Raw genomic sequence first — 19,916 nt, 5'->3', positions numbered from 1 at the left:
TCCGTGCCTGTGTGTTATGCTGCCTGTTTCTGTTATTGTCAGCACTAGGGTAAATGTCAGGACTGAGAGTTATGAGCAAAGAATGAGACAGATGACAAAGCCATTTAAAGACGCAAAGCTGCCTTTAATGTGAAGCGTGACATTCATCAAAAAGATGACATTTAATGGCGACTTGCACTCCATCCGGCAGTGTGTGTGTGTGTGTTTGGGTGTGTGTGAGGTGTGTGTGTGTGTGTGAGGTGTGTGTGTGTGTGTGTGTCCCAGTCTGTCTGTGACTCTTTCTACCTGTCAGTCTCGGGGAAATCCCGTCTGTCTCCCTGTGTCCAGCCCATTCCAGCCACCTCAGCATCCTATGCGATTAAACCATGCGTCCAACATAAGGATATTGAGGAGGAGCTGGGGAGACTTTGAATCGCTGGACAGATGCTGGTGAAAGGCTGTAATGAAGATAAATGATGGCGGGTTGTGCTGGGCCTGGTAATTGATGTGCTGGGGGTTAAAGGCTGGAGACACCATGCTCATTTAACGCTCTATCACGTCCGATCCCAGAAGTCAGCTTGAAAGGGGCCGCCACTCTCCATACAGACACCTAGCCTCATTCGACTGTGATCCCTCATCCGTCAGACTCCTTTATACATGGAAATTGAAGCCAAGTATTTTTTTTTTAAAAAGGACACTGGACAAGTGTTGGAATAACACAAGGGAGTTGGAACAAGTGTAATAAAGGCAGCTCCCAGCCCCTCCCCTCTCCTCCCCTTGCTTCCACTCTCCTCCCCCTGGACACTGAGTGATTTAGGGAATAAAAACAGAAAATGCTGGAGAAGCTCAGCAACTCAGGCAGGATCTGTGGAGAAAGAAACAGAGTTAACGTTTCAGGCCGAAGAACAGAGTGATTTAGGATTAGTTTAACTTCCCGTCAACTCTTTCACGCCTCACCGACTCATTACTTTTAGCCAACATTTCTTTCATACTAAAAATATAAATCAGGATTAAAACAGACAGTAATAACCCCCTCCCTCCAATTACAATCCCCCTCTCCTCAAGCAATAACCCCCTCCCATCCAATAATAACCCCCTCCCCTCCCGTAATAACACCCTCCCCTCCAATAACCAACCCCTCCCCTCCAATAATCACCACATCCCCTCCAATAATAACACCCTCCCCTCCAATAATCACCCCCTCCCCTCCAATAATAACCCCCTCCCCTCCAATAATAACCCCTCCCCTCCAATAATAAACTCTTCCCCTCCAATAATAACTCCCTCCCCTCCAATAATAACACCCTCCCCTCCAATAATAACTCCCTCCCCTCCAATAATAACACCCTCCCCTCCAATAATATCCCCCCTCCAATAATAACCCTGTCCCCTCCAATAAAAACCCGGTCCCCTCCAATAATATCACCCTCCCCTCCAATAATAACCCCCTCCCCTCCAATAATAACCCTGTCCCCTCCAATAAAAACCCGGTCCCCTCCAATAATATCACCCTCCCCTCCAATAATAACACTCTCCACTCCAATAATAACTCCCTCCCATCCAATAACCCCCTCCCCTCCAATAGTCAACCCCTCCCTTCCAATAATAACACCCTCCCCTCCAATAATAACTCCATCTCCTCCACTAATAACACCCTCCCCTCCAATAACCACCCCCTCCCCTCCAATGATCCACCCCTTCCCTCCAATAATAACTACCTCCCCTCCAATAATAACCCCTCCCCTCCAATAATCAACCCCTTCCCCTCCAATAATAACGCACTCCCCTCCAATAATAACCCATACCCCTCGAATAATAACCTCCTTCGCTCCAATAATAATCCCCTCCCCGCCAATAATATCCCCCTCCCCTCCAATAACAACACCCTCCCCTCCAATAATAACCCCCTCCCCTCCAATAATAACACCCCCCACAATAGTAACACCCTCCTCTCTATTAATCACTACATCCCCTCCAATAACAACACCCTCCCCTCCAATAATAACCCCCTCCCCTCCAATAATAACCCCATCCCCTCCAATAATATCACCCTCCCCATCAATAATAACCCTGTCCCCTCCAATAATAACACCCTCACCTCTAATAATAACCCCCTCCCCTCCAATAATAATCCCTTCCCCTCCAATAATAACTCCCTCCTCTCCATTAATCACTACACCCCTCCAATAATAACCCCCCCTCCAATAATAACCCCCCCACCAATAATATCACCCTCCCCTCCAATAATAACCCTGTCCCCTCCAATAATACCAACCTCCCCTCCAATAATAACACCCTCCCCTCCAATAATAACCCCCTCCCCTCCAATAATCAACCCCTTCCCCTCCAATAATAACTCCCTCCCCTCCAATAATAACCCCTTCCCCTCCAATAATAACTCCCTCCCCTCCAATAATAACTCCCACCTCTCCAATAATAACCCCTCCCCTCCAATAATAACTTCCTTTGCTCCATTAATAACCCCATCTGTTCCAATAATATTCCCCTCCCCTCCAATAATAACACTCTCCACTCCAATAATAACTCCCTCCCATCCAATAACCCCCTCCCCTCCAATAATCAACCCCTCCTCCCCAATAATAACACCCTCCCCTCCAATAATCACCCCTTCCCCTCCAATAATAACACCCTCCCCTCCAATAATAACTCCATCTCCTCCAATAATAACACCCTCCACTCCAATAATAACTCCCTCCCATCCAATACACCCCTCCCCTCCCATAATAACACCCTCCCCTCCCATAATAACACCCTCCCCTCCAATAATAATCCCCTCCCCTCCAATAATAAACCCCTCCCCTCCAATAATAACAACCTCCCCTCCAATAATAACTCCCACCCCTCCTATAATAACACCCTCCCCTCCATTAATCACTACATCCCCTCCAATAATAACCCTGTCCCCTCCAATAATATCCCCCTCCCCTCCAATAATATCCCCCTCCCCTCCAATAATAACCCCCACCCCTCCAATAATAACCCCCTCCCCTCCAATAATCAACCCCTCCTCCCCAATAATAACACCCTCCCCTCCAATAATCACCCCTTCCCCTCCAATAATAACACCCTCCCCTCCAATAATAACTCCATCTCCTCCAATAATAACACCCTCCACTCCAATAATAACTCCCTCCCATCCAATACACCCCTCCCCTCCCATAATAACACCCTTCCCTCCAATAATCAACCCCTCCCCTCCAAGAATAACTCTCTCCCCTCCAATAATAACCCCTTCCCCTCCAATAATAACTCCCTCCCCTCCAATAATAACACCCTCACCTCCATTAATCACTACTTCCCCTCCAATAATAACCCCCACCCCTCCAATAATATCACCCTCCCCGCCAATAACCCTGTCCCCTCCAATAATAACACCCTCACCTCTAATACTAAGCCCCACTCCTCCAATAATAACCCCTCCCCTCCAATAATAATCCCTTCCCCTCCAATAATAACACCCTCCCCTCCAATAATAACTCCCTCCCCTCCATTAATCACTATACCCCTCCAATAATAACCCCCCCTCCAATAATAACCCCCCCACCAATAATATCACCCTCCCCTCCAATAATAACCCTGTCCCCTCCAATAATACCAACCTCCCCTCCAATAATAACACCCTCCCCTCCAATAATAACCCCCTCCCCTCCAATAACAACACCCTCCACTCCAATAATAGCTCCCTCCCATCCAATAACACCCTCCCCTCCAATAATCACCCCTTCCCCTCCAATAATCACCCCTTCCCCTCCAATAATAACACCCTCCCCTCCAATAATAACTCCATCTCCTCCAATAACAACACCCTCCACTCCAATAATAGCTCCCTCCCATCCAATAACACCCTCCCCTCCAATAATCACCCCTTCCCCTCCAATAATCACCCCTTCCCCTCCAATAATAACACCCTCCCCTCCAATAATAACTCCATCTCCTCCAATAATAACATCCTCCACTCCAATAATAACTCCCTCCCATCCAATACACCCCTCCCCTCCCATAATAACACCCTCCCCTCCAATAATCACCCCTTCCCCTCCAATAATAACACCCTCTCCTCCAATAATAACTCCATCTCCTCCAATAATAACACCCTCCACTCCAATAATAACTCCCTCCCCTCCTAAAATAACACCCTCCCCTCCATTAATCACTACATCCCCTCCAATAATAACCCCCTCCCCTCCAATAATATCCCCCTCACCTCCAATAATAACCCCCACCCCTCCAATAATAACCCTGTCCCCTCCAATAATAACCCTGTCCCCTCCAATAATATCACCCTTCCCTCCAATAATCAACCCCTCCCCTCCAAGAATAATTCTCTTCCCTCCAATAATAACCCCTTCCCCTCCAATAATAACCCCCTCCCCTCCAATAATAACCCCCTCCCCTCCAATAATAACCCCCTCCCCTCCAATAATAACCCCCTCCCCATCAATAATAACCCCCTCCCCTCCAATAATAACCCCCTCCCCTCCAATAATAACCCCTTCCCCTCCAATAATAACACCCTCCCCTCCAATAATAACCCCCTCCCCTCCAATAATAACCCCTCCCCTCCAATAATAAACTCTTCCCCTCCAATAATAACTCCCTCCCCTCCAATAATAACACCCTCCCCTCCAATAATAACCCCCTCCCCTCCAATAATAACCCTGTCCCCTCCAATAAAAACCCGGTCCCCTCCAATAATATCACCCTCCCCTCCAATAATAACACTCTCCACTCCAATAATAACTCCCTCCCATCCAGTAACCCCCTCTCCTCCAATAGTCAACCCCTCCCTTCCAATAATAACCCCCTCCCCTCCAATAATAACTCCATCTCCTCCACTAATAACACCCTCCCCTCCAATAACCACCCCCTCCCCTCCAATGATCCACCCCTTCCCTCCAATAATAACTACCTCCCCTCCAATAATAACCCCTCCCCTCCAATAATCAACCCCTTCCCCTCCAATAATAACGCACTCCCCTCCAATAATAACCCATACCCCTCGAATAATAACCTCCTTCGCTCCAATAATAATCCCCTCCCCGCCAATAATATCCCCCTCCCCTCCAATAACAACACCCTCCCCTCCAATAATAACCCCCTCCCCTCCAATAATAACACCCCCCACAATAGTAACACCCTCCTCTCTATTAATCACTACATCCCCTCCAATAACAACACCCTCCCCTCCAATAATAACCCCCTCCCCTCCAATAATAACCCCATCCCCTCCAATAATATCACCCTCCCCATCAATAATAACCCTGTCCCCTCCAATAATAACACCCTCACCTCTAATAATAACCCCCTCCCCTCCAATAATAATCCCTTCCCCTCCAATAATAACTCCCTCCTCTCCATTAATCACTACACCCCTCCAATAATAACCCCCCCTCCAATAATAACCCCCCCACCAATAATATCACCCTCCCCTCCAATAATAACCCTGTCCCCTCCAATAATACCAACCTCCCCTCCAATAATAACACCCTCCCCTCCAATAATAACCCCCTCCCCTCCAATAATCAACCCCTTCCCCTCCAATAATAACTCCCTCCCCTCCAATAATAACCCCTTCCCCTCCAATAATAACTCCCTCCCCTCCAATAATAACTCCCACCTCTCCAATAATAACCCCTCCCCTCCAATAATAACTTCCTTTGCTCCATTAATAACCCCATCTGTTCCAATAATATTCCCCTCCCCTCCAATAATAACACTCTCCACTCCAATAATAACTCCCTCCCATCCAATAACCCCCTCCCCTCCAATAATCAACCCCTCCTCCCCAATAATAACACCCTCCCCTCCAATAATCACCCCTTCCCCTCCAATAATAACACCCTCCCCTCCAATAATAACTCCATCTCCTCCAATAATAACACCCTCCACTCCAATAATAACTCCCTCCCATCCAATACACCCCTCCCCTCCCATAATAACACCCTCCCCTCCAATAATAATCCCCTCCCCTCCAATAATAAACCCCTCCCCTCCAATAATAACAACCTCCCCTCCAATAATAACTCCCACCCCTCCTATAATAACACCCTCCCCTCCATTAATCACTACATCCCCTCCAATAATAACCCTGTCCCCTCCAATAATATCCCCCTCCCCTCCAATAATATCCCCCTCCCCTCCAATAATAACCCCCACCCCTCCAATAATAACCCCCTCCCCTCCAATAATCAACCCCTCCTCCCCAATAATAACACCCTCCCCTCCAATAATCACCCCTTCCCCTCCAATAATAACACCCTCCCCTCCAATAATAACTCCATCTCCTCCAATAATAACACCCTCCACTCCAATAATAACTCCCTCCCATCCAATACACCCCTCCCCTCCCATAATAACACCCTTCCCTCCAATAATCAACCCCTCCCCTCCAAGAATAACTCTCTCCCCTCCAATAATAACCCCTTCCCCTCCAATAATAACTCCCTCCCCTCCAATAATAACACCCTCACCTCCATTAATCACTACTTCCCCTCCAATAATAACCCCCACCCCTCCAATAATATCACCCTCCCCGCCAATAACCCTGTCCCCTCCAATAATAACACCCTCACCTCTAATACTAAGCCCCACTCCTCCAATAATAACCCCTCCCCTCCAATAATAATCCCTTCCCCTCCAATAATAACACCCTCCCCTCCAATAATAACTCCCTCCCCTCCATTAATCACTATACCCCTCCAATAATAACCCCCCCTCCAATAATAACCCCCCCACCAATAATATCACCCTCCCCTCCAATAATAACCCTGTCCCCTCCAATAATACCAACCTCCCCTCCAATAATAACACCCTCCCCTCCAATAATAACCCCCTCCCCTCCAATAACAACACCCTCCACTCCAATAATAGCTCCCTCCCATCCAATAACACCCTCCCCTCCAATAATCACCCCTTCCCCTCCAATAATCACCCCTTCCCCTCCAATAATAACACCCTCCCCTCCAATAATAACTCCATCTCCTCCAATAACAACACCCTCCACTCCAATAATAGCTCCCTCCCATCCAATAACACCCTCCCCTCCAATAATCACCCCTTCCCCTCCAATAATCACCCCTTCCCCTCCAATAATAACACCCTCCCCTCCAATAATAACTCCATCTCCTCCAATAATAACATCCTCCACTCCAATAATAACTCCCTCCCATCCAATACACCCCTCCCCTCCCATAATAACACCCTCCCCTCCAATAATCACCCCTTCCCCTCCAATAATAACACCCTCTCCTCCAATAATAACTCCATCTCCTCCAATAATAACACCCTCCACTCCAATAATAACTCCCTCCCCTCCTAAAATAACACCCTCCCCTCCATTAATCACTACATCCCCTCCAATAATAACCCCCTCCCCTCCAATAATATCCCCCTCACCTCCAATAATAACCCCCACCCCTCCAATAATAACCCTGTCCCCTCCAATAATAACCCTGTCCCCTCCAATAATATCACCCTTCCCTCCAATAATCAACCCCTCCCCTCCAAGAATAATTCTCTTCCCTCCAATAATAACCCCTTCCCCTCCAATAATAACCCCCTCCCCTCCAATAATAACCCCCTCCCCTCCAATAATAACCCCCTCCCCTCCAATAATAACCCCCTCCCCATCAATAATAACCCCCTCCCCTCCAATAATAACCCCCTCCCCTCCAATAATAACCCCTTCCCCTCCAATAATAACACCCTCCCCTCCAATAATAACCCCCTCCCCTCCAATAATAACCCCTCCCCTCCAATAATAAACTCTTCCCCTCCAATAATAACTCCCTCCCCTCCAATAATAACACCCTCCCCTCCAATAATAACCCCCTCCCCTCCAATAATAACCCTGTCCCCTCCAATAAAAACCCGGTCCCCTCCAATAATATCACCCTCCCCTCCAATAATAACACTCTCCACTCCAATAATAACTCCCTCCCATCCAGTAACCCCCTCTCCTCCAATAGTCAACCCCTCCCTTCCAATAATAACCCCCTCCCCTCCAATAATAACTCCATCTCCTCCACTAATAACACCCTCCCCTCCAATAACCACCCCCTCCCCTCCAATGATCCACCCCTTCCCTCCAATAATAACTACCTCCCCTCCAATAATAACCCCTCCCCTCCAATAATCAACCCCTTCCCCTCCAATAATAACGCACTCCCCTCCAATAATAACCCATACCCCTCGAATAATAACCTCCTTCGCTCCAATAATAATCCCCTCCCCGCCAATAATATCCCCCTCCCCTCCAATAACAACACCCTCCCCTCCAATAATAACCCCCTCCCCTCCAATAATAACACCCCCCACAATAGTAACACCCTCCTCTCTATTAATCACTACATCCCCTCCAATAACAACACCCTCCCCTCCAATAATAACCCCCTCCCCTCCAATAATAACCCCATCCCCTCCAATAATATCACCCTCCCCATCAATAATAACCCTGTCCCCTCCAATAATAACACCCTCACCTCTAATAATAACCCCCTCCCCTCCAATAATAATCCCTTCCCCTCCAATAATAACTCCCTCCTCTCCATTAATCACTACACCCCTCCAATAATAACCCCCCCTCCAATAATAACCCCCCCACCAATAATATCACCCTCCCCTCCAATAATAACCCTGTCCCCTCCAATAATACCAACCTCCCCTCCAATAATAACACCCTCCCCTCCAATAATAACCCCCTCCCCTCCAATAATCAACCCCTTCCCCTCCAATAATAACTCCCTCCCCTCCAATAATAACCCCTTCCCCTCCAATAATAACTCCCTCCCCTCCAATAATAACTCCCACCTCTCCAATAATAACCCCTCCCCTCCAATAATAACTTCCTTTGCTCCATTAATAACCCCATCTGTTCCAATAATATTCCCCTCCCCTCCAATAATAACACTCTCCACTCCAATAATAACTCCCTCCCATCCAATAACCCCCTCCCCTCCAATAATCAACCCCTCCTCCCCAATAATAACACCCTCCCCTCCAATAATCACCCCTTCCCCTCCAATAATAACACCCTCCCCTCCAATAATAACTCCATCTCCTCCAATAATAACACCCTCCACTCCAATAATAACTCCCTCCCATCCAATACACCCCTCCCCTCCCATAATAACACCCTCCCCTCCAATAATAATCCCCTCCCCTCCAATAATAAACCCCTCCCCTCCAATAATAACAACCTCCCCTCCAATAATAACTCCCACCCCTCCTATAATAACACCCTCCCCTCCATTAATCACTACATCCCCTCCAATAATAACCCTGTCCCCTCCAATAATATCCCCCTCCCCTCCAATAATATCCCCCTCCCCTCCAATAATAACCCCCACCCCTCCAATAATAACCCCCTCCCCTCCAATAATCAACCCCTCCTCCCCAATAATAACACCCTCCCCTCCAATAATCACCCCTTCCCCTCCAATAATAACATCCTCCCCTCCAATAATAACTCCATCTCCTCCAATAATAACACCCTCCACTCCAATAATAACTCCCTCCCATCCAATACACCCCTCCCCTCCCATAATAACACCCTTCCCTCCAATAATCAACCCCTCCCCTCCAAGAATAACTCTCTCCCCTCCAATAATAACCCCTTCCCCTCCAATAATAACTCCCTCCCCTCCAATAATAACACCCTCACCTCCATTAATCACTACTTCCCCTCCAATAATAACCCCCACCCCTCCAATAATATCACCCTCCCCGACAATAACCCTGTCCCCTCCAATAATAACACCCTCACCTCTAATACTAAGCCCCACTCCTCCAATAATAACCCCTCCCCTCCAATAATAATCTCTTCCCCTCCAATAATAACACCCTCCCCTCCAATAAAAGCCCCCACCCCTCTATTAATAACCTATCCCTCCAATAATATCCCCCCTCCAATAATAACCCTGTCCCCTCAAATAAAAACCCGGTCCCCTCCAATAATATCACCCTCCCCTCCAATAATAACACTCTCCACTCCAATAATAACTCCCTCCCATCCAATAACCCCCTCCCCTCCAATAGTCAACCCCTCCCTTCCAATAATAACACCCTCCCCTCCAATAATAACTCCATCTCCTCCACTAATAACACCCTCCCCTCCAATAACCACCCCCTCCCCTCCAATGATCCACCCCTTCCCCTCCAATAATAACGCACTCCCCTCCAATAATAACCCATACCCCTCGAATAATAACCTCCTTCCCTCCAATAATAACTCCCTCCCCTCCAATAATAACCCCCTTCCCTCCAATAATCAACCCCTTCCCCTCCAATAATAACGCACTCCCCTCCAATAATAACCCATACCCCTCGAATAATAACCTCCTTCGCTCCAATAATAATCCCCTCCCCGCCAATAATATCCCCCTCCCCTCCAATAACAACACCCTCCCCTCCAATAATAACCCCCTCCCCTCCAATAATAACACCCCCCACAATAGTAACACCCTCCTCTCCATTAATCACTACATCCACTCCAATAATAACCCCCTCCCCTCCAATAATATCACCCTCCCCATCAATAATAACCCCCTCCCCTCCAATAATAACACCCTCACCTCTAATAATAACCCCCTCCCCTCCAATAATAACCCCCTCCCCTCCAATAATAATCCCTTCCCCTCCAATAATAACACCCTCCCCTCCAATAATAACTCCCTCCCCTCCATTAATCACTACACCCCTCCAATAATAACCCCCCCTCCAATAATAACCCCCCCACCAATAATATCACCCTCCCCTCCAATAATAACCCTGTCCCCTCCAATAATACCAACCTCCCCTCCAATAATAACACCCTCCCCTCCAATAATAACCCCCTCCCCTCCAATAACAACACCCTCCACTCCAATAATAGCTCCCTCCCATCCAATAACACCCTCCCCTCCAATAATCACCCCTTCCCCTCCAATAATCACCCCTTCCCCTCCAATAATAACACCCTCCCCTCCAATAATAACTCCATCTCCTCCAATAACAACACCCTCCACTCCAATAATAGCTCCCTCCCATCCAATAACACCCTCCCCTCCAATAATCACCCCTTCCCCTCCAATAATCACCCCTTCCCCTCCAATAATAACACCCTCCCCTCCAATAATAACTCCATCTCCTCCAATAATAACACCCTCCACTCCAATAATAACTCCCTCCCATCCAATACACCCCTCCCCTCCCATAATAACACCCTCCCCTCCAATAATAACCCCCACCCCTCCAATAATAACCCTGTCCCCTCCAATAATAACCCTGTCCCCTCCAATAATAACCCCTTCCCCTCTAATAATAACTCCCTCCCCTCCAAGAATAACTCCCTCCTCTCCAACAATAACCGCCTCCACTCCAATAAGACCTCCCCACCAATAATAACTCCCTCGCTTCCAATAATAACACCCTCTCCTCCAATAATCACCCCTCCCCTCCAATAATCACCCCTTCCCCTCCAATAATAACCCCCACCCCTCCAATAATAACACCCTCCCCTCCAATAATAAAACCCTCCCCTCCAATAATATCACCCTCCCATCCAATAATAACACCCTCCCATCCACCTGCTCCCCTCCAAATAATAACCGCCTCTCATCCAATAATCACCCCTCCCCTCCAATAATAATGCCCTCCTCTCCAGTGATAACCCCCTCCCCTACAATGATAACCCAATCCCCTCCCGTAAAAAAACAATCTCCTCCCCAATAATAACACCCTCCCCTCCAATAATCACCCACTCCCCTCCAATAATAATACCTTCCCTCCAATAATAACCCCCTCCCCTCCAATAATCACCCACTCCCCTCCAATAATAATACCTTCCCTCCAATAATAACCCCCTCCCCTCCAATAATCACCCACTCCCCTCCAATAATAATACCTTCCCTCCAATAATAACCCCCTCCCCTCCAATAATCACCCACTCCCCTCCAATAATAATACCTTCCCTCCAATAATAACCCCCTCCCCTCCAATAATCACCCACTCCCCTCCAATAATAATACCTTCCCTCCAATAATAACCCCCTCCCCTCCAATAATCACCACTCCCCTACAATAATAAGCCCCTCCCTTCCAATAATAACCCATTTCACTCCAGCAATAACCTCCTCCCTTCCAATAATAACATCCTACTCTCCAGTAATCACCCTCTCCCCTCCAATAATCACCCCATCCCCTCCAATAATAACCCCCTCCCCTCCAATAATAACCCCTCCCCTCCAATAATAACACCCTCCCCTCCAATAATAACTCTCTCCCCTCCAATAATAACTCTCTCCCCTCCTATAATAACACCCTCCCCTCCATTAATCACTACATCCCCTCCAATAATAACCCTCTCCCCTCCAATAATATCACTCTCCCCTCCAATAATAACCCTGTCCCCTCCAATAATATCAACTTCCCCTCCAATAATAACCCCCACCCCTCCAATAATAACCCTGTCCCCTCCAATAATAACACCCTCCCCTCCAATAATAACTCCCTCCCATCCAATAACACCCTTCCCTCCAATAATCAACCCCTCCCCTCCAAGAATAACTCTCTCCCCTCCAATAATAACTCCCTCCCCTCCATTAATAACTCCCTCTCCTCCAATAATAACTCCCTCCTCTCCAACAATAACCGCCTCCACTCTAATAAGACCTCCCCACCAATAATAACTCCCTCGCTTCCAATAATAACACCCTCTCCTCCAATAATCACCCCTCCCCTCCAATAATAACACCCTCCCTTCCAATAATAACCCATTTCACTCCAGCAATAACCACCTGCCTTCCAATAATAACATCCTACTCTCCAGTAATCACCCCCTCCCCTCCAATAATAACACCCTCCCCTCCAATAATCACCCCATCCCCTCCAATAATAACCCCTTCCCCTCCAATAATCACCCCATCCCCTCCAATAATAACCCCTTCCCCTCCAATAATCACCCATCCCCTCCAATAATCACCCCCTCCCCTCCAATAATAACACCCGCCCCTCCAATAATAACCCACTCCCCTCCAATAATAATCCCTTCCCCTCCAATAATCACCCCATCCCCTCCAATAATCACCCCCTCCCCTCCAATAATAACACCCGCCCCTCCAATAATAACCCACTCCCCTCCAATAATAACACCCTTCCCTCCAATAATATTACCTCCCCTCCAATTATAACTCCCTCCCCTCCAATAATAACATCCTCGCCTCCAGTAATAAACTCCTTCCCCTTCAGTAATAATACTCCCCACCAGTAATAAACCCTTTCCACTCCAGTAATAACACTCCCCTCCAGTAATCACTCCCTCCCCTCCAGTAATAACATCTTCCCCTCCAGTAATAACACCCTCCTCTCCAGTAATAAACCCCCTTCCCTCCAGCAATAACACCCTCACCTCCAGTAATATACCCCCTCCCCTCCTGTAATAAAACCCTCGCCTCCAGTAATCATCCCTTCTCCTCCAGTAATCACCCCCTCTCTTCCAGTAATAACCCCCTCCCCTCAGATGTGGCTTAGGGAGAGCTCTCTCACCTCTGAGTCAGGTTGTGGGTCCAAGTACCACTCCAAAGACTTGAGCACAAAATCCAGGCTGACAGTCCAGTGCAGTACTGAGGGAGTGCTGCACTGTCGGAGGTGCCGTCTTTCAGATGAGACGTTAAACCGAGGCCCCGTCTGCCCTCTCAGGTGGACGTAAAAGATTCCATGGCACTATTCGAAAAATGCAGGTGAGATCTCCTCGATGTCCTGCCCAATATTTATCCCTCAACCAACACCACTAAAAACAGATGATCTGATCATATATTTTGCTGTTTGTGGGATCTTGCCGTGCAGAAATTGGCTGCCACGTTTCCTACATTACAACAGAGACCACACTTCAAAAGTACTTCATTGGCGATAAAGCACTTGGGGCTGTCCTGAGGTTGTGAAAGGCGCTGGATAAATGCAAGTTCTTTCTTTTTACTGATTTTATCCAACTCGTTGTATAATTCTGGAGTTGCTGCCTCCAATTCCAGGTCATTTATGTAAATGAGAAAGAGCAGTCATGCCAAGGCTCAGCACACAGTGTTTCTATTCCCTGAACTTCTTTTCACGGTGGGTGTGTGATTAATCTAAACTGTTTAGTGAAAATTCAAAACCCATTTTTTCTGTCTTTCAGGAGGTTCGAATTTAGATTGCAAGGTGGGTAGTGGTGTTCCTCAGGGGTCGGTGCTGGGACCACTGCTGTTCACCATTTACATTAACGATTTGGACTCGGGAATCGGAAGTACAATTTCAAAATTTGTGGATGACACCAAATTGGGGGGTATAGTTAACAGTGAGGAAGATTGCAACAAAATACAAGAAGATATTAATAAACTTGAAGAATGGGCATGTAATTGGCAAATGAATTTCAATATAAATAAATGTAAGGTGGTTAATTTTGGTAGGAGGAAGAAGGAGGCCACATACTGCTTGGATAATAAGAGTCTAAATGGGGTAGAGGAGCAGAGGGATCTGGGGGTTACAGATACACAAATCACTAAAAATAGCGACACAGGTTAATAAGGCCATAAAAAATGTAAACAAAGCACTGGGGTTCATTTCCAGAGGAATAGAATTTAAAAGCAGAGAAGTTATATTAAACTTGCATAGAACCTTGGTTAGACCACACTTGGAATACTGTGCACAGTTCTGGTCTCCATATTGTAAAAAGGATATAGAGGTATTGGAGAAAGTGCAACAAAGATTCACAAGGATGATACCAGAACTGAGAGGATATACTTATCAGGAACGACTGAACAGGCTGGGGCTCTTTTCTCTAGAAAAGAGAAAGACTGAGAGGTGACCTGATAGAGGTCTTTAAAATACCAAGGGGTTCAATAGGATAGATGTGGAGAGGATCATTGAACAATGGGAGGCCTTCAAGGAGGAGTTGGTTCGGTTACAGAGTAGACACATTCCCAGGAGGGGGAAAGGAAAGGCATCCAAAGCTAGAGCTCCCTGGATGACTAAAGATACAGAGATTAGAATGAAACAGAAAAAGGAGGCTTATAACGAATGTAAGGTTCATAATATAGCAGGGAACCAGGCCGAATACAGAAAAGGGTCAGAGGACATAGACAGACTGGTGAAATGGGCAGACACGTGACAAATGAAATTTAACGCAGAGAAGTGCGAAGTGATACATTTTAGTAGGAAGAATGAGGAGAGGCAATATAAACTAAATGGTACAATTTTAAAGGGGGTGCAGGAACAGAGAGACCTGGAGGTGCACATACACGAATCTTTGAAGGTGGCAGGACAAGTTGAGAAGGCTGTTAAAAAAGCATACGGGATTCTGGGCTTTATTAATAGAGGCATAGAGTACAAAAGCAAGGAAGATATGCTAAGCCTTTATAAAACACTGGTTAGACCTCAGCTGGAGTATTGTGTCCAATTCTGGACACCGCACTTTAGGAAGGATGTCAAGGCCTTAGAGAGGGTGCAGAAGAGATTTACTAGAATGATACCTGAGATGAGAGACTTCAGTTATGTGGAGAGACTGGAGAAGCTGGGGTTGTTCTCCTTGGAACAGAGAAGGTTAAGGGGAGATTTGATCGAGGTGTTGAAAATCATAAATGGTTTTGACAAGAGTAAATAAGGAGAAACTGTTTCCAGTGGCAGAAGTGTCGGTAACCAGAGGACACAGATTTAAGGTGATCAGCAAACGAGCCAGAGGTGACATGAGGAAACGTTTTTTTACACAGTGAGTTGTAATGATCTGGAATGCGCTGCTGGAAAGGGTGGTGGAAGCAGATTCAATAGTAACTTTCAAATGGGAATTAGATAAATACTTGAAGGGAAAAAATTTACAGAACTGCCGGGAAAGAGCAGGGGGGAGTGGGACTAATTGGATAGCTCTTTCAAAGTGCCGGCACAGGCACGATGGGCCGAATGGTCTCCTCCTGTGCTGTACCCACTATGATATTGGGTTTCCACTTGTGGGGAGTACAAACCTAAAGGTCATAAATATAAGATAGTTACTAAGAAATCCAATAAGGAATTCAAGAGAAACTTCTTTGCGTAAATGTAAATGGAACGGTTCCTGCAGATTGGAGGATAGTGAATCTAAATAAAGGAAATTACGAAAGTATGAGGTGCGAGTTGGCTAGGATAGATTGGGGAACTTTACTGAAAGGGATGACAGTGGATAGGCAATGGCTAATATTTAAAGAACGTGTGCAGGAATTACAACATTTATTCATTCCTGTCTGGAGCAAAAATAAAACAGGAAAGGTGGCTCAACCGTGGCTTCCAAAAGAAATTAGGGATAGTATTAGATCCGAAGAGGAGACATATAAAATTGCCAGAAAAAGTGGCAAGCCTGAGGATTGGGAGCAGTTTAGAATTCAGCAAAGGAGGACAAAAAGATTGATTAAGAGGGGAAAAATAGAGAATGAGAGTAAACTAGCAGGGAACATAAAAACTGACTGTAAAAGCTTCTATAAATATGTCAAGAGAAAAAGATTAGTGAAGACAAATGTAGGTCCCTTACAGACAGAAATGGGGGAAATTATAATGGGGAACAAAGAAATGGCAGAACAATTAAACACATACTTTGGTTCTGTCTTCACAAAGGAGGTCACAAATAGCCTGCCAGAAATATTAGGGAACCAAGGGTTTAGTGAGAGGGAGGAACTGAAGGAAACCAGTATTCGTAAAACAATAGTGCTAGGGAAATTAATGGGGCTAAAGGCTGACAAATCCCCAGGGCCTGATAATCTACATCCCAAAGTACTAAAGGAAGTGGCCCTGGAAATAATGGATGCATTGGTGATCATCTTCCAAAATTCTATGGACTCTGGAACAGTTCCTACAGATTGGAGGATGGCAAATGTAACCCCACTATTTAAAAAAGGGCGGAGAAAAAAAACAGGGAATTACAGACCGGTTAGCCTAACATCAGTAGTGGGGAAAATGTTAGAGTCTATTATAAAAGATGTGATAACAGAACACTTGGAGGGCATTAACAGGATTGGACAAAGTCAGCATGGGTTTATGAAAGGGAAATCATGCTTAACAAATCTACTGGAGTTTTTTGAGGATGTAACTAGTAGAATAGATAGGGGAGAACCAGTGGATGTGGTGTATTTGGATTTTCAGAAGGCTTTTCACACAAGAGGTTAGTGTGCAAAATTAAACCACATGGAATTGGGGGGAATATACTGGCATGGATTGAGAATTGGTTGACAGGCAGGAAACAGAGAGTAGGAATAAACGGGTCTTTTTCCGGGTGGCAGGCAGTGACTAGTGGGGTACCACAGGGATCAGTGCTTGGGCCCCAGCTATTCACAATATATATCAATGATTTGGATGAGGGAACTAAATGTAACATTTCCAAGTTTGCAGACGACACAAAGCCAGGGTGGAATGTGAGCTGTGAGGAGGATGCAAAGAGGCTCCAATGTAATTTAGACAAGTTGGGTGAGTGGGCAAGAACATGGCAGATGTCGTATAACGTGGATAAATGTGAGGTTATCCACTTTGGTTGTAAAAACAGAAAGGCAGATTATTATCTGAATGGTGATAGATTGGGAAAAGGGGAGGTGCAACGAGACCTGGGTGTCCTTGTACACCAGTCACTGAAAGTGAGCATTCAGGTGCAGCAAGCAGTTAGGAAGGTGAATGGTATGTTGGCCTTCATTGCAAGAGGATTTGAGTACAGGAGCAGGCATGTCTTACTGCAGTTATACGGGGCCTTGATGAGACCACATCTGGAATATTGTGTGCAGTTTTTATCTGAGGAAGGATGTCCTTGCCATGGAGGGAGTGCAACGAAGGTTTACCAGACTGATTCCTGGGATGGCAGGACCGACGTATGAGGAGAGATTGGGTCGACTAGGCCTATATTCACTAGAGTTTAGAAGAATGAGAGGTGATCTCATCGAAACATATAAAGTTCTAACAGGACTAGACAGACGAGTTGCAGGGAGGATGTTCCCGATGGCTGGGGAGTCCAGAACCAGGGGTCACAGTCTCAGGATACAGGGTATGCAATTTAGAACCAAGATGAGGAGAAATTTCTTCACTCAGAGGGTGGTGAACCTGTGGAATTGTCTACAACAGAAGGCAGTGGAGGCCAAGTCATTAGATGTATTCAAGAAGGAGATAGATATATTTCTCAATGCTAAAGGGATCAAGGGATATGGGGAAAAAGTGGGAACATGGTACTGAGTTAGACGATCAGCCATGATCATTTTGAATGGTGGAGCAGGCCCGAAGGGCTGAATGGCCTACTCTTGCTCCTATTTTCTATGTTTCTTTGAATGTAACCACAGTATTTAAGAAAGGAGGGAGAGAGAAAACAGGGGACTACAGATCTGTTAGCCTGACATCAGTAGTAGGGAAAATGCTAGAATCTATTATAAAGGATGTGATAACAGGACGCTTAGAAAATAATAATAGGATTTGGCGGAGTCAACATGGATTTATGAACAGGAAATCATGTTTGACAAACCTATTGGAGTTCTTTGAGGATGTAACTAGTAGAATGGATAAGGGGGAACCAGTGGATGTGGTGTATTTGGATTTTCAGAAGGCTTTCGATAAGGTCCCACACAGGAGGTTGGTGAACAAAGTTAGAGCACATGGAATTGGGGGTAATATACTGGCATGGATTGAGAATTGGTTAACAGACAGAAAACAGAGAGTAGGAATAAACAGGTCTTTTTCAGGTTGGCAGACTGTGACTAGTGGGGTACTGCAGGGATCAGTGCTTGGGCCCCAGCTATTCACAATATATATCAATGATTTGGATGAGGGGACCAAATGTAAAATTTCCAAGTTTGCTGATGACACAAAACTAGGTGGGAATGTGAGTTGTGAGGAGGATGCAAAGAGGCTTCAAGGGGATATAGACAAGTTGAGTGAGTGGGCAAGAATATGGCAGATGGAATATAATGTGGAAAAATGTGAAGTTATCCACTTTGGTAGGAAAAACAGAAATGTAGAGTATTTTTTAAATGGTGAGAGATTGGGAAATATTGATGTTCAAAAGGACCTGGGTGTTCTTGTACATGAGTCACTGAAAGCTAACATGGAGGTGCAGCAAGCAATTAGGAAGGCAAATGGTATGTTGGTGTTTATTACAAGAGGATTTGAGTACAGGAGTAAAGATGACTTCCTGCAATTATATAGGGCCTTGGTGAGACCGCACCTGGAGTATTGTGTACAATTTTGGTCTCCTTACCTAAGAGGGAGTGCAACGAAGGTTCACCAGATTGATTCCTGGGATGGCAAGATTGTCGTATGAGGAGAGATTGAGTAGACTAGGCCTGTATTCTCTAGAGTTTAGAAGAATGAGAGGTGATCTCATTGAAACATACAAAATTCTTACAGGGCTCAACAGGGTAGATGCAAGGAGGATGTTCCCCCTGGCTGGGGAGTCTGGAACCAGGGGTCACAGTCTCAGAATAAGGGGTTGGCCATTTAGGACTGAGATGAGGAGAAATTGCTTTACTCAGAGGGTGGTGAATCTTTGGAATTCTCTACCCCAGAGGGCTGCGGAGGCTCAGTCATTGAGCACATTCAAAACAGAGATCGATAGATTTCTAAATATTAAAGGCATCAATGGATATGGGGATAGTGCAGGAAAATGCCGTTGAGGTTGAAGATCAGCCCTGATCTTGTTGAATGACCAAGATTGGGAGCTAAATATTCAGGGTTATTAACATTTCAGAAAGATAGGAAAAAAGGTAAAGGTGGTGGGGTAGCTCTGTTAATAAAGGATGAAATCGGTATAATAGTGAGAAATGATCTTGGCTCAGAAGATCAAGATGTCGAATCAATTTGGGTGGAGGTAAGAAATAGCAAGGGAAAGAAATCACTGGTGGGAGTAGTATATAGGCCCCCTAACAGTAGCTACACTGTAGGGCAAAATATTAATCAGGAAATAATGGAGGCTTGTAA

The 19,916-nt window shown here is 46.0% G+C and overlaps 1 long non-coding RNA gene across 1 annotated transcript in view; it reads right to left on the bottom strand.

The window, feature by feature from the left end:
- Positions 1–780: 780 nt before the first annotated feature.
- The window catches only part of LOC137322702 (uncharacterized), a 98,682-nt gene continuing 79,546 nt past the window's right edge, over positions 781–19,916 (bottom strand). The window contains exon 3 of the long non-coding RNA XR_010963215.1: positions 781–844. This is a non-coding gene — a long non-coding RNA (uncharacterized lncRNA). The remainder of the gene's footprint in view (positions 845–19,916) is intronic.

Source organism: Heptranchias perlo, chromosome 1 (genome assembly GCF_035084215.1).
Source record: "Heptranchias perlo isolate sHepPer1 chromosome 1, sHepPer1.hap1, whole genome shotgun sequence".
NCBI classification, from domain to species: domain Eukaryota; kingdom Metazoa; phylum Chordata; class Chondrichthyes; order Hexanchiformes; family Hexanchidae; genus Heptranchias; species Heptranchias perlo.
This window is presented reverse-complemented; position numbering and strand designations above follow the sequence as displayed.